Source organism: Pelodiscus sinensis, chromosome 14, assembly GCF_052426305.1.
Source record: "Pelodiscus sinensis isolate ZL-2025 chromosome 14, ASM5242630v1, whole genome shotgun sequence".
Classification (NCBI taxonomy): Eukaryota; Metazoa; Chordata; order Testudines; family Trionychidae; genus Pelodiscus; species Pelodiscus sinensis.
The window spans coordinates 44,165,199-44,178,244 of NC_143065.1; the positions used below are offsets into that span (position 1 = coordinate 44,165,199).

Here is a 13,046-nt window from a genome sequence, read left to right on the forward strand (position 1 = left end):
ACAGATATTCCTTTCCAAGATATCAGAAATTCAAAACAGACACATTCTGAATGACTTAAGGCGAGCATGTTCATATACCGTGGTTCAAAAGGGGGGTCGGTGACTCCGAGGCTGCATTATGAATGCAGGAGTAGATGCTCTTAAGCTAGTTTTCCTGCCTTCTACCCTAATGGCCTTTACCCTCACGATTTTCATGAAGCTGCACTAGGGCATGCTCATCACATCATGCCCAGGTTCTATGGGGCAGTAAGATTGAACTTGGGTGAGGCTGCGACTGAGGCTGGGCTGTGTGTGTCTGTAAGCACTTGCAGGTCCTCACTGATGAACAGTGGACAAGAGGCTGAAGCTCAGGCTTTCTGCTGTTGGGGGCAGGCATGGCTGGGGGCTCTGTAACAGCATTGGACCGTTCCCATTTCTTATGCTGTGGGTGCAGAAAAGAGGAGGGATGCCAGTATCTACGCCCTTAACTAAGACAAACGGCGGGAGAGAAGGTGTTCAAGGATTGCTGGTGAAAGAGAGCACAAAGGCCAGGGAGAACACCAGGTCTATGGCGGCTCAAAGGGGACTCCCATATAGAGGAGCTTCAAGCTCTGTGAAGTTTATTCTCCCCACCACCGAGCCTTTGGCATCTGATGACGATGTCTACACTTATAGAGGCACAGCTAAACCACTGGAGTTGTGCCACTGGAAGCTCTCCTGTAATGGTTTAATGATACCAGTAGAAATGTTGGTGGGAGACTGGAGTGCTGTCCACACCAGCACTTGTTGGGAAACGTCTGTTGGGGGGAGAGGGGGAAGAGGGGTGTTTTCATATCCCCGACTGACCAAAACGTGACTGACACAAGTGCTAGTATAGAAAGCCCAGATGAGCTGCTTCTAATCCTGGCGATGCTGGGGCCTGTGGCCATTATGGCCACATTAGATCAGCCCAAAGCCCATCTAGCCCCATGTCCTGCCTGCTTGCAGTGGCCAAGCCAGGTGCCTCGAGGCAAAGAGCAGAGCAGCAACTTAGCAAGTGAGGGATGAAAACACAAATCCCACATGGTTGTTCTGGGTTCACTTTGTGGGGCGAGGGGACGTGGGCAGGGTGTGGGTCAGGCTGAGAGAAAGTGGGGACTGAAATGGGGGAGAGGAGCTGAGATGGATGAGGTCAGATGGGGGGCTAGACGGGAGAGGTAGGATGAGGGGGCTGAGGGGAGTTAGATGAGGGGCGTGGCTGAGATGGTTGAGGGGGATTAGAGGGGGAGGGGGCTCAGATGAGAGAGAGGGCTGGGGGGGTTAGGTGAGGGAGGGGGACTGGCAGGGGGGTTAGATGAGGAGGGGGCTGGGGGATTGAGAGGGGCTGAGATGAGGGAGGGGATTGGGGGGGCTGGGAGGGGGGTTAGGTGAGGGAGGGGGTTGGGAGGGGCTGGGGGGTTGGGTGAGGGAGGGGCGGGGGGGGGGTTGGGTGAGGGAGGGGGCCGAGAGGAGGAGGATTGAGGGGCTGAGATGAGGGAGGGGGCTGGGGGGGCTGGGAGGGGGGTTAGGTGAGGGAGGGGGTGGGGGACAGAGGGGCGGGGGGGGTTGGGGGGGAGGGGTCGCTAGGGTGCCCGGTGCCCGGGCCCAGCTGCCAAAGGGGACGCGGGGGGGGACCGGAGGTGGCAGCGACCTCCCCTCCCTCCCCCCCCCTCCCTCCCTCCCTCCGCCGGCCCCGGGCGCGTGCCCCCGGCCTCGCGCTGCGATTGGCGGGAGGCTCCGATCCCGGCCCGCCCCCTTGTGCGGGCGGGGCCGCGGAGCGCGGCGATTGGTTGGCTTGTCCCCGCCCCCCGCCGGGTTCTCGCGGGAAGTGGGGGCGGGGAGCGGCGGGGTCCCTCCGTCAGCGTCTCCCCCTGGCGCCCTGCGTCCGCCGCGGCCGGGAGCCGCCCCGCGCAGGTAGGAGCCGGCTGCGGCCCGCGCCCAGGCTGCGCTCTCGCCCGGCAGGGGGCGGGGCAGGTCGCTGTGGGCGCGCGGCGGGCTGAGCGGCGCTGCTTGCTAGCCCGCGTCCTGGAGCCGGGCGGCGCGCTGTGATTGGGCCGCGCTCCGCGGCGGGCCCGCCCCGGGGGAGAGCGGCGCACTGTGATTGGGCCGCGCTCCGCGGCGGGCCCGCCCCGGGGGAGAGCGGCGCGCTGTGATTGGGCCGCGCTCCGAGGCGGGCCCGCCCCGGGGGAGAGCGGCGCGCTGTGATTGGGCCGCGCTCCGAGGCGGGCCCGCCCCGGGGGAGAGCGGCGCGCTGTGATTGGGCCGCCTCTCCCCTCCTCGCCCTCGCGGTCGACTTCTCGTGGGCCGCGCCGCCGACGAGCGGGGGGGCGGGGCCCGGTGCAGTGAGGTGCCGCCCGGGCCGGGCGCTGAGGCAGGAGCCGCCGCGCTGAGGGAGGCCCGCGCCCCGCACAGGTGGGAGCCGCCCCGCCCCTCCCCGCCGCCTGAGGCGCCCCGTGCTGGGGGGCCCAGCTCCCCGGCACTTGCGGGGTGCTCGGGGCGGGGTGTCCCTGCGCCCCGGGGGCGTTACTGGGTCACCGGGGGGGGGGGCTCTGGCGTCACCCGCCTTGCCGGGGGGGGGGGTGCCCGGGGGCGCGCTCTGCCGGGGGGGGGGTGCCCGGGGGCGCTGCTCGGAGCCGGCCGGGTTTGGGTCTGGCCGGGCGCTGGGCGGGGGGCTCGAGGCGAGGCGGAGACCCCCGCAGGACCAGCCAGCCGGGACACGTACGTGCCGTTCCCCCGCTTGGCTGCACCTGTCTTCATCCACACGCTGCCCCCCTTTCTTCTGCGCCTGCATCCGCGTCCGGGGCTCCCTGCCGAGCGAACACACCTGCTTCCGTCTTGCCGCTTCCTCGTGTTGCTTAGGAGGGGGGCTTCACATTTCAGAGGGGACAGGGTTGAAATTGCAGCTCCTGGAGGAGAGAGAGCCATAGCGCCTTCTGGAGGAGGGGATAAAGGCACTGACTGAGGTTAGATGAGGGAGGGGGGTTAGATGTGGTTAGGTTTTGTTGCTAGAGTATCCTACGAGTAACCCAATTTTGGTAGAAATTTAGCGGTGTTAGTCTGGTGCAGCTGAAACAAAAAAACAGGACTGTGTAGCGCTTGAAAGACTAACAAGATGGTTTAATAGGTGATGAGCTTTTGATCTGAGGAAGTGAGTCTGACCCAGGAAAGCTCATCACCTACTAAACCATCTTGTTAGTCTTTCAAGCGCTACACAGCCCTGTTTTTTGTTTCATTAAAATTTGTCATTCTTATGGTGATCCGCTAAAGAGACAGATAATTTTGATGAGTGAGTAAACTTTATTATCCTAGTTGCGGGGGTGTGTGGCATTTTACAAGACTGACATAACAAGACCTGCAGTGTTCTATGGAGATACTATTTGGGATTTTTTTTATGGTAGCAGTTTCCCAACATACTTGGACAAGAGCCTTCTTTTCTTTGTGTGCTTCATTACTGCAGGTGTCGCGTGGCATAGAAGAGAGTTTGTGAATAGCTCTTTGTATTCTGCCAGCACCTGTTCATGTGGAACTGAGGGGCTACGTCTACACTGGCCCCTCTTCCGAAAGGGGCACGCTAATTTTAAACTTCAGAATAGGGAAATCCGCGGGGGGTTTAAATATCCCCCGCGGGATTTAAATAAAGATGTCCGCCGCTTTTTTCCGGCTTGTAGATAAGCCGGAAAAAAGCGTCTAGACTGGCCCGATCCTCCGGAATAAAGCCCTATTCCGGAGGATCTCTTATTCCTACTTCGAAGTAGGAATAAGAGATCCTCCGGAATAGGGCTTTATTCCGGAGGATCGGGCCAGTCTAGACGCTTTTTTCCGGCTTATCTACAAGCCGGAAAAAAGCTGTGGACATCTTTATTTAAATCCCGCTGGGGATATTTAAATCCCCCGTGGATTTCCCTATTCTGAAGTTTAAAATTAGCATGCCCCTTTCGGAAGAGGGGCCGGTGTAGACGTAGCCAGGTAGTTTTAGTAACTCCTTAAAGGTGTGATCCGGATTGACTAAAACAGAAGTGTTGAAACCTCAGGCTGTGCTTCTGTTCCTAATTTAGCCTCCATTAACTGGATATTGTCTGTCTTGTTGCCAGCTATTTGTGCTGTCAAAAGACTAAGTGAATTAAATATGGCGATACAAAGATGAATATTCTGACCCTTTTGTTACAAGGGGCATATTTTCCAGTGGATCTTGATTCATTCTAGTTCCTGAAAGCATAGATTTCTGTCTTGACATAGGTATTGGTTTCGTAAAAGTGGAGCAGAGCATTAGCTGCTTATGTGAGACAGAGGATTTAGACTCTTTTTGGTATACTTTTATTAGGAAATATAAAAACGTAAGAGTACTTAATCATTGACACTACAGCTATTACAGTATTAGTTGTATGAATCTAACCATTTTAGTGGAGATTGCCTTTTCCTTAAATAATACCTATATCCATGAAACCACTCCAATTTGGTCTCATAGGTTTGATTTAGAAACGTCAAAATGCTAATGCTCTTCAAACCTAGTTGTGTGCTTGAATAGTTTTTTTTGGCAAATGATCTGAAACCATAAAGGTACATCTTTTTTTTTTTTTTTTTTTTTTTTTCCTTACTCCCTCTTGATGCTCTGTTTATAAAACAGCAGATCAATTTAGGTAATTATTTTAGTTCTAAATGTGTTGTACTGTGACATAATGCTTATTAAGGGCGTAAGATATAATTAGTCTAGTAAGCAACCCCAGCAGAAAAAACTGCCATTTCACACTGTTCGTAGAATAAGTTCGTAGAATAAGTATTGGGGTCAAAATACTCTTTGTGGAATTATGTATACTCCTTTATAATCTATGTATGACGAGACAGTTTTGTGACTAGTTTGCTCATAGGTGAATTCAAAAGGTTTAGCAAGACGTAGAAGTAGCAATTGGCTTTAGTTAGCGATGTTAACTATCATTTGTGTAAATGTGTAACCACTGGACATAGTAGTAGTTATATGTTTACACACGGGGGAGGGGGCAGGCAGGAGCACTTCACCTCCTCCTGCATTCAGATTTCCTCCCAGAGCTTGCACCTCTCACCCCTTCCCACACACAAATCCCTCATTCCCACCCCAGAGCCCACCCATCCTGCCTCAAATCAGTGAGGGTGCAGCTAGACTTCAGGAGTTTTTCCGGGATTCCAGAGAGATCCCGGAAAAACTCTTCTGCATCCAGGGATGCGTTTGTTCTTCCACTTTCTTTAGTGGAAGAGCAAATATGCTCTTTCGGTAACCCCTGTATTCCTTGTTCCACAAGGAATAAAGGGCTTCCAAAAGAGGGTTTTTTTTTTCTGACATTTGGTCCAGTCTAGACAGGCCAAATGTTGGAAAAACCTTTTCCTACAGAAGAATCGAAAAAAAGTGGCAGTGTAGAGTGTATAAAGGCTGGGGATAGCGAGTGATGGAGAGGAGGAGAATAGAGAGGGTGGGGCTTCACGGAAGGGATGGGGATTTGGGGGGAAGGATGGGGCGATAGATCTTGGCTTGTTCTGACATTTAAAAAGTGATCTTGGGTGAAAGAAGGTTGGAGACCACTGGTGTAGATACAGGCAGTCCTCGACTTACGCGGATCCGACTTATGTCGGATCCGCAGTTACGAACGGGGCTTTTCTTGCCACAGAGGACACGGACTGCGGGACCTCGTGGTCCCGCCGCCCGTGTACTCTGGGGCGAGAAAAGCTGCTCCGCGTCTCCCTGGTCAGCAGACCAGGGAGACGCGGAGCAAAGCCGCGGAGGGGCTCGGGCAGCCCAGGCGCCTGGGCTGTCCCGCCGCCGGCTTCCCCCGAGGCTTTGCAAAGCCGCGGGGGAAGCAGGCGGCGGGACAGCCCAGATGCGTCCGGGCTGTCCCGCTGCCCGCGTGCTCTGCGGCTTTGCTCCGCGTCTCCCAGGTCTGACCAGCAGACCAGGGAGATGGGGAGCAAAGCCATGGAGGACTTGGGCGTCCCGCCACCCCCGTCTCCCTGGTCTGCTGGGGGGGGGGGTGCAGCTAGTGCCTCCCCTCCCCCAGCAGACCAGGCTTTTCTTGCCTACCCCTGGGGTAGAGCAGCTGGGGGCTGCCGGGTTGGTCCCGCAGCGCCGCTCCGGACCAACCCAGCAGCACCCCAGCTGCTCTGCCCTAGGCGTCCCCAAGTCAGCCGCTGCTGAAACTACCAGCGGCTGACTACAGGAAGCCCGAGGCAGAGTTGCTCTGCCCCAGACTTCCTGGAATCAGCCGCTGATCAGTTTCAGCTGCAGCTGACTTGGGGACGCCTGGGTTTCTTAAATTGAATCTGTATGTAAGTCAGAACTGGCGTCCAGATTCAGCCGCGGTTGAAACTGATCAGTTTCAGCAGCGGCTGACGCCAGTTCCGACTTACATACAGATTCAACTTAAGAACAAACCTACAGTCCCTATCTTGTACGTAACCCGGGGACTGCCTGTAGTTCAAAGTCACTGATCAGTCACAAGTTAATGAGGGATGAGAAAAAGGATCCAGTGTTAGGGAAAAATTGGGTTCTAGTGACAACTCCTTGGGCAAATCATCTCAACTTTCAGTCTTTAAAAATGAGCAAATACTATGTATCCACCTGTAAGTTTTTTCAGAATAAGTATGTGTTAGTTTGTGGAACCTGTACATTATGTCAAGGTTAAAATTTATATTGTTTTCATACCAGATTGTAAAGAAAAGCCCAGTGTCCTTTTTTTCTTTTTTTTCCTCCCCTAATCCTTATAAGAACTGCTTTTCATTTTGAAAGGCTAGATTAGGTTTTAGTCAAACTGTTTTCAAAGGTAAGTTTACAAATGAGTTGGTTAATAAGCAAGTCCTAACTGTCTGGTGTATGTCATGTGCACCTGAAAAGCAAAGTATCCAAGATGTGCATCAGCAACCAATTAGTGCACATCTTGTTTTGTTATGCTGTTGTATCTAAGAATGTAAACTTGTCATCTTGCAGATGCTGAATCTATAACACTGTCCTTGTCTTTAATCTATACCTAGTTTTGAGGGTTGAACAAGGCGTGTAGAGTACTTGTTGCATTTAGAATTCTCTCATCTTCTCCCATGGCTCATTGCTATGTATTCCTTATTTGCCAATAGGGAAAATAGGCTGGTAGTGTGTCAGGAAACAAGCACTGAGAATGCAAGTCTCAGACTTTGAGGTAGGCAAATCTTTCTTTTGATACTGTTACTCAATGGTGGCATATTTTTATATCGGTGTGGGGAACCTCTGGCCCTTGGGCTGGATGCAGCCCCTGGCTTGCCTGGATCTGGCCCCTGATGCTCAGTACCCTCCCCAGCAATGGTGCTCCATTCCCCCTCCCCCACTGCCCCTCTGTGGTGCTGGAGCACACCCAATCTACTAGGCTGGGGCCCCTAGGCTCTGGTATGGGAGGGGAATATCGGGAGTGTCTGTCGTCTTTTCAGTCAGGGATCACGACATCGAGGATTTATTTGTTTTTTTTCCTTCTCAGCTGTGTGCACAGTCCCCCCCCCCCCCACTGATTTTTCTATGGATCACTGGCCCCGATCCAAAAAAGGTTCCCCACCCCTGATTTAGATCATCCAATAGTTGGTTTTTTTAATAAGATCCCTCCATATTTTCTACCTGATTATTACTGGCTCTGATTTTTACATGCAAAGTGGCAGCTAAGGTAGCTTTTTTTACTCTGTTAGCAATTCATCTGAAAACATTCTGAAATGTAGCCTAATACAAAGGAATGTAAATAAAAAAAATTGTCAGATGATGATTCCATGATCAGTTTCTTGAAAGTATTTGCTGATCATTTCACTGATTTTCTCCATTAGTGTTTATATAATTTCAATATTATAGATGCTTATTTACTTTGTACTGTATAACAATTCATGGGAATAGTGCGTAATACCTTGCTGAATCATTCCCAAGGCCACATGTAAAAAGACTGCATAGCCTGTATATGTAAAAGTACAGTAATCTATTGAACTGTGGCCTATGTCTATCTGATGTTTATGTAAAATATTGCCCATACCCTGTTAGCATCTAGTCTTACTATATATTTTAGAATAGTGATAGAAATGTAGCCGTGTTAGTCTGGGGTAGTTGAAGCAAAATGCAGGACAATGTAGCACTTTAAAGACTAACAAGATGGTTTATTAGATGATGAGCTTTCGTGGGCCAGACCCACTTCCTCAGATCAAATAGTGGAAGAAAGTAGTCACAACCATATATACCAAAGGATACAATTAAAAAAAAGTGAACAAATATGAAAAGGACAAATCACATTGCAGAACAGAAGGGGGATGCGGGGGGGTGGGAAGGGGGAGGAAGGAAGGTAAGTGTCTGTGAATTGCTGATATTAAAGGTAGGGAGAGTGGGATGTTTGAGTTAATGGTATTACAGGTGATAATTGGGGAAACTGTCTTGGTAATGGGTGAGAAAGTTCAAAGACTTGTTAAGTCCTTGTTGGCAAGTGTCGAATTTTAACATGAATGACAGTTCAGAGGATTCCCTTTCAAGTGCAGATGTAAAAGGTCTTTGTAGCAGAATGCAGGTGGCTAAGTCATTTAGAGAGTGTCCTTTCTGGTTAAAGTGGCAAGAAACTGTTTTCTCTTTGTGATCTTGTCTGATATCTGTTTTGTGGGCATTAATCCTTTGGCGAAGTGTCTGAGATGTTTGTCCAATGTACATAGCAGACGGACACTTTCGGCACATGATAGCATAGATTATATTTCTGGATGCGCAGGAATATGTGTTCTTGATCTTATAACTCACTTGGTTAGGTCCAATAATGGTATCAGCAGAATGAATATGTGGACAAAGCTGGCAACGGGGTTTGTTGCAAGGGAAGGTACCAGGGTTGGTATTAGTGTGGTATGTCCTGTGGTGGTTGGTAAGAATCATCTTGAGGTTAGGTGGTTGTCTATAGGAGACTATGGGTCTGTCTCCCAGAGCCTCTTTGAGTATGGTATCCTGTTCCAATATAGGCTGTAGTTTATTGATAATGTGTTGGACAGGTTTAAGTTGGGGGTTGTAGGTGATGACAAGTGGTGTTCTATTGTTGGTTTTCTTGGGTCTGTCTTGAAGTAGATGGTTTCTAGGTATTCGTCTGGCTCTTTCAATTTGCTTTTTTATTTCTCTGGGTGGGTAGTTGAGATTTATAAATGCTTGGTAGAGATCCTGAAGCTTCTGGTCTCTGTCAGTGGGGTTAGAGCAGATGCGCTTGTATCGAAGGGCTTGGCTATAGACGATGGATCGTGTGGTGTGTTCTGGATGGGAGCTGGATGCATGTAGGTAACTGTATGAGTCGGTGGGTTTTCTGTAGAGAGTGGTGTCTAATTTTCCATTGTTGATTTGTACGGTGGTGTCCAGGAAGTGGATCTCTCGTGTAGAATGGTCCAGGCTGAGGTTGATGGTGGGGTGTAGGTTGTTGAAATCTCTGTGGAATATCTCCAGTGTTTCTTGGCCATGTGTCCAGATCATAAAGATGTCATCGATGTACCGTAGGTAGAGGAGGGGTGAAAGGGGACGGGAGTTGAGGAAACATTGTTCTAGGTCAGCCATAAAGATGTTAGCATACTGTGGGGCCATGCGTGTACCCATGGCTGTGCCGCTGATCTGGAGGTATAAGTTGTTCTCAAACTGGAAATAATTGTGGGTGAGAACAAAGTTACATAGGTCTGCTATCAGGTTGGCAGTAGTGTCCTCTGGGATAGTGTTTCTAATTGCTTGTAATCCGTCTTCATGTGGGATGTTGGTATATAGAGCTTCTACATCCATGGTGGCAAGGATGGTATTATTGGGAAGGTTATCGATGTTTTGTAGTTTCCTTAGGAAGTCAGTAGTGTCTCGGAGATAGCTGAGGGTATTGGTTACGAAGGGTTTGAGAAGAGTGTCTACATAGCTGGATAGACCAGTAGTGAGCGTGCCAATACCAGAGATGATGGGACGTCCGGGGTGCCCAGGTTTATGGATCTTGGGAAGTAGATAGAACAATCCTGGTCGGGGGTCAGAAGGTGATTCTGTGAGGATTTGTTCCCGAGTAGCTGTGGGGAGGCTTTTAAGGAGACAGTGTAGTTTCTTTTGGTAGTCCAAGGTGGGGTCAGAGGGGAGAGGTTTGTAAAATGTGGTGTTCGAGAGTTGTCTGGTTGCCTCCTGGTTATAGTCGGCCTTATTCATAATGACCACAGCACCCCCTTTGTCAGCTGGTTTGATTACAATGTCCAGGTTGTTTTTGAGACTCTGGATGGCATGGTGTTCAGCGCGGCTAAGATTGTGTGTCGCTTGTTGTCGTTTGCGAATAATGTCAGTCTGTGCGTTGTTGCGGAAGCTGTGTATATAGAAATCCAGATTGTAATTCCGACCGTCAGGGGGAGTCCATATAGAATTATTTTTCCTTTGGTGTTGGTAGGGGGGATCTGGTAGGTCAGATTGATGTTCAGTGGTGGTTTGGAAATATTCTCGGAGACGGAGGCGGCGAAAAAAAGCCTCAAGGTCACCACAAAATTGTATCCAGTTTGTGGGGGACGTGGGGCAGAAAGAGAGACCCCGGGACAAGACAGACTCTTCTGCTGGATTGAGTTTGTAGCTGGAGAGGTTAACAATATTATCCGGTGGGTTGAGGCAGTTGCTGTTGTAGCCAGTGGTATGGAGCAGGTTAGAAAATTTATTGTCTTTTCTTTGTTGTAGGGAATAGAAGTGTGTATAGTAGATTTCTTGTCTGGTGGAACAAAAGTCTTGCAAGGTGTCAGTCGGTGTGGATGTTTGTCTTGAGATGAGATGATCTAAGCGCCGAGGTGCAGCGCTGTGGGGACCTACCTGGCAGCGCCCCAGCTGCTCTGTCCCAGGCATCCAGATTCAGCTGCTGTTGAAACTGATCAGCGGCTGATTCCAGGAAGCCCCGGGGCAGAGAAACTCTGCCTCAGGCATCCTGTAGTCAGCTGCTGGTCAGTTTCAGCAGCGGCTGAATCTGGACACCAGTTCCGACTTATGTACAAATTCAACTTAAGAACAAACCTACAGTCCCTATCTTGTACGTAACCCGGGGACTGCCTGTATACTGCACAGTGACATAGATGGGTAGCAAGGAGCCAGAAATGGGGACTGGAACAGCTATAACTCCATGGGGCTTGCAGGGGGTAGAGAAAGGGACAGCTATCTACTATATATTTCAGAGAGTTTGTGTGTAAGTTTGTCTCTCTCTGTCCCCCTGCTGGGGTACACATACCCCTCCCCAGGCTGAGCTTGCAGCAACTGCAGCAGCCATGGAGAGGCATGTCTCACCTGGCCCCAAGCTGCTGCAGTGAGTGAAGGCTGGAGTTGTCCCCTCTGCCTGGGGCAGCCTGCATCTTGAGCTCCTCATCCCCATCCTCGAACATTGACTTAAATGAAGAAAAACAAAACTTACTTGAGTTCAGGACCTGAGTAACGCCAGATAAATCTCGTAGTAGATCTCAAACTGAAGCCTTGGTATAATATGGATACATTAATAATCATAGTTGAGCATTTTTATGCTAAAGGTGTTAGTAATGAAATAGTGTTTTTAAATGTGAATTTCATTCAGTTGGGTAAAATGTTTATAGCACCTTATTTATTTGAACAGTTGGGGGAGGATATAGCAGAGAGAGGCACGAATAGGTGATAAAAGCAGTTTTCTGTGGGAGGGTAAACTAAAACAATTCAAGCAATGAGATCAGCATTTGGGATGTGTTGTGTAGGCAAGTTAAAGGTTAGACAAACAGAACTCAAATGCCTTCCTGAATAATGTGGACAGACTCCAGTCATCAGTGGGCAGTATTGAATCTGGGGCTTTTGGCGCTAAATGCCTTAGGGATTTAGTGACAAGTTGACTATCTGATAAGCAAATGCTTATCACGTAGTCAAGTAGGGACTCGACTAGTCACACTCCCCCACCCTTTCCTGCCTCTATCAGAGATAGGCAGCCAGAGGGGGGGAAGCAGGAGCTGGTGCTGCGGGGAACTGTCACCGTCTCCATGGGGGGCAGGGGAGGCAGAGGCACAGCGGGGAAGCAGTGCGAGCGGGATTGCTTCAGTCCCTGCTCACGCCATTCTCACTGTAGGCGCTTCTGCTTTTGAAATGTACAAAAGCCCTCTGGGGCTCTAGTACATTTCAAAGGCAGAAGTGCCACAGGGAGTACTGGGTGAGCAGGGACTCAAGCAGTCCCTGCTCACCCTGGGCTCTTTGTGGCGTTCTCAGGGTTTTTGGGGTTGCTAGGGTGAGCCATCTTAAAAGCTAGTTTCTCTTCAGCACCATCTCTGGGGTGCCACCTCGCCTCTCCTCCCCTCCCCCCCCCCCCCCCCGCTGATGGGGAGGGAGGGAGAGAGGGAAAGGTAGAGGATGCTGCTGTGAAGGGCTGGCCACCATGAACAGTGGTGATCAGGAGCTACTGGACTGAGCACGAGCCAGGACCGAGCAGTTCCAGCTAGCACTGATCATTGCACCTCTGCATTTTAAATGGAGTAAGAGCTCACCAGCTCTTACCCTGTTTAAAATGCAGAGGCGCAGCACGGGTGGCTCTGGAACTGGCACAAGCCAGGACTGCTCATTTCCGGCTGGATTTGGCTCCTGGAGCCACCCCTACTGTGGCTGTGCACAGTGGTGCTTATCGACTAGTCGTAGAGTCAATACATTTTGTATTGACTATATGATTAGTCAGTTAATCGCATTTCAGCATCCTTAAAATATGAGCTGCTAGTGCATGACTAAAGGCTGTTTGCCTCTTAGCTCTAGATCAGTGGTCACCAACTTACCAAGCTCTAGATCAGTGGTCACCAACTGGTTGATTGCAGTTGACTGGTCAATCCTGGGGATTCTCCCATTCAATCATGATCTCTGGGGGATGTAGAGGGACTGCTACGTAGCCAGATTTGCTCCTGGCCAGCCTTACACCACTCCTGGAAACAGCTAGCATGACCCTGTGTGTTGGAGGTGGGGGCAGGGATCTCTATATAGCATGTACGCTTTCAAAAATGCAGTGTGAAAATAACCCTTTCATGAAGATTTTTGCATGAAATGTATTTATGGAAGAATGCTTTTATGTATACAATTATCAGTAAGGAGC

At 50.4% G+C, this 13,046-nt stretch overlaps 1 protein-coding gene across 5 annotated transcripts in view; it reads left to right on the top strand.

Annotated features, from left to right (window-relative positions):
* The first annotated feature begins 1,791 nt into the window (after nucleotides 1–1,791).
* Nucleotides 1,792–13,046, top strand: part of GLCE (glucuronic acid epimerase) — a 116,534-nt gene continuing 105,279 nt past the window's right edge. The window contains exon 1 of one of the 5 annotated variants that reach the window (XM_075896834.2): nucleotides 1,792–1,911. The gene's annotated coding sequence lies outside the window, so the exon portion shown is untranslated. Of the gene's footprint in view, nucleotides 1,912–2,264; nucleotides 2,410–13,046 lie in introns of those variants that run through there. The other 4 variants (XM_089782098.1, XM_089782096.1, XM_089782097.1 and 1 more) reach the window with 4 other exon arrangements.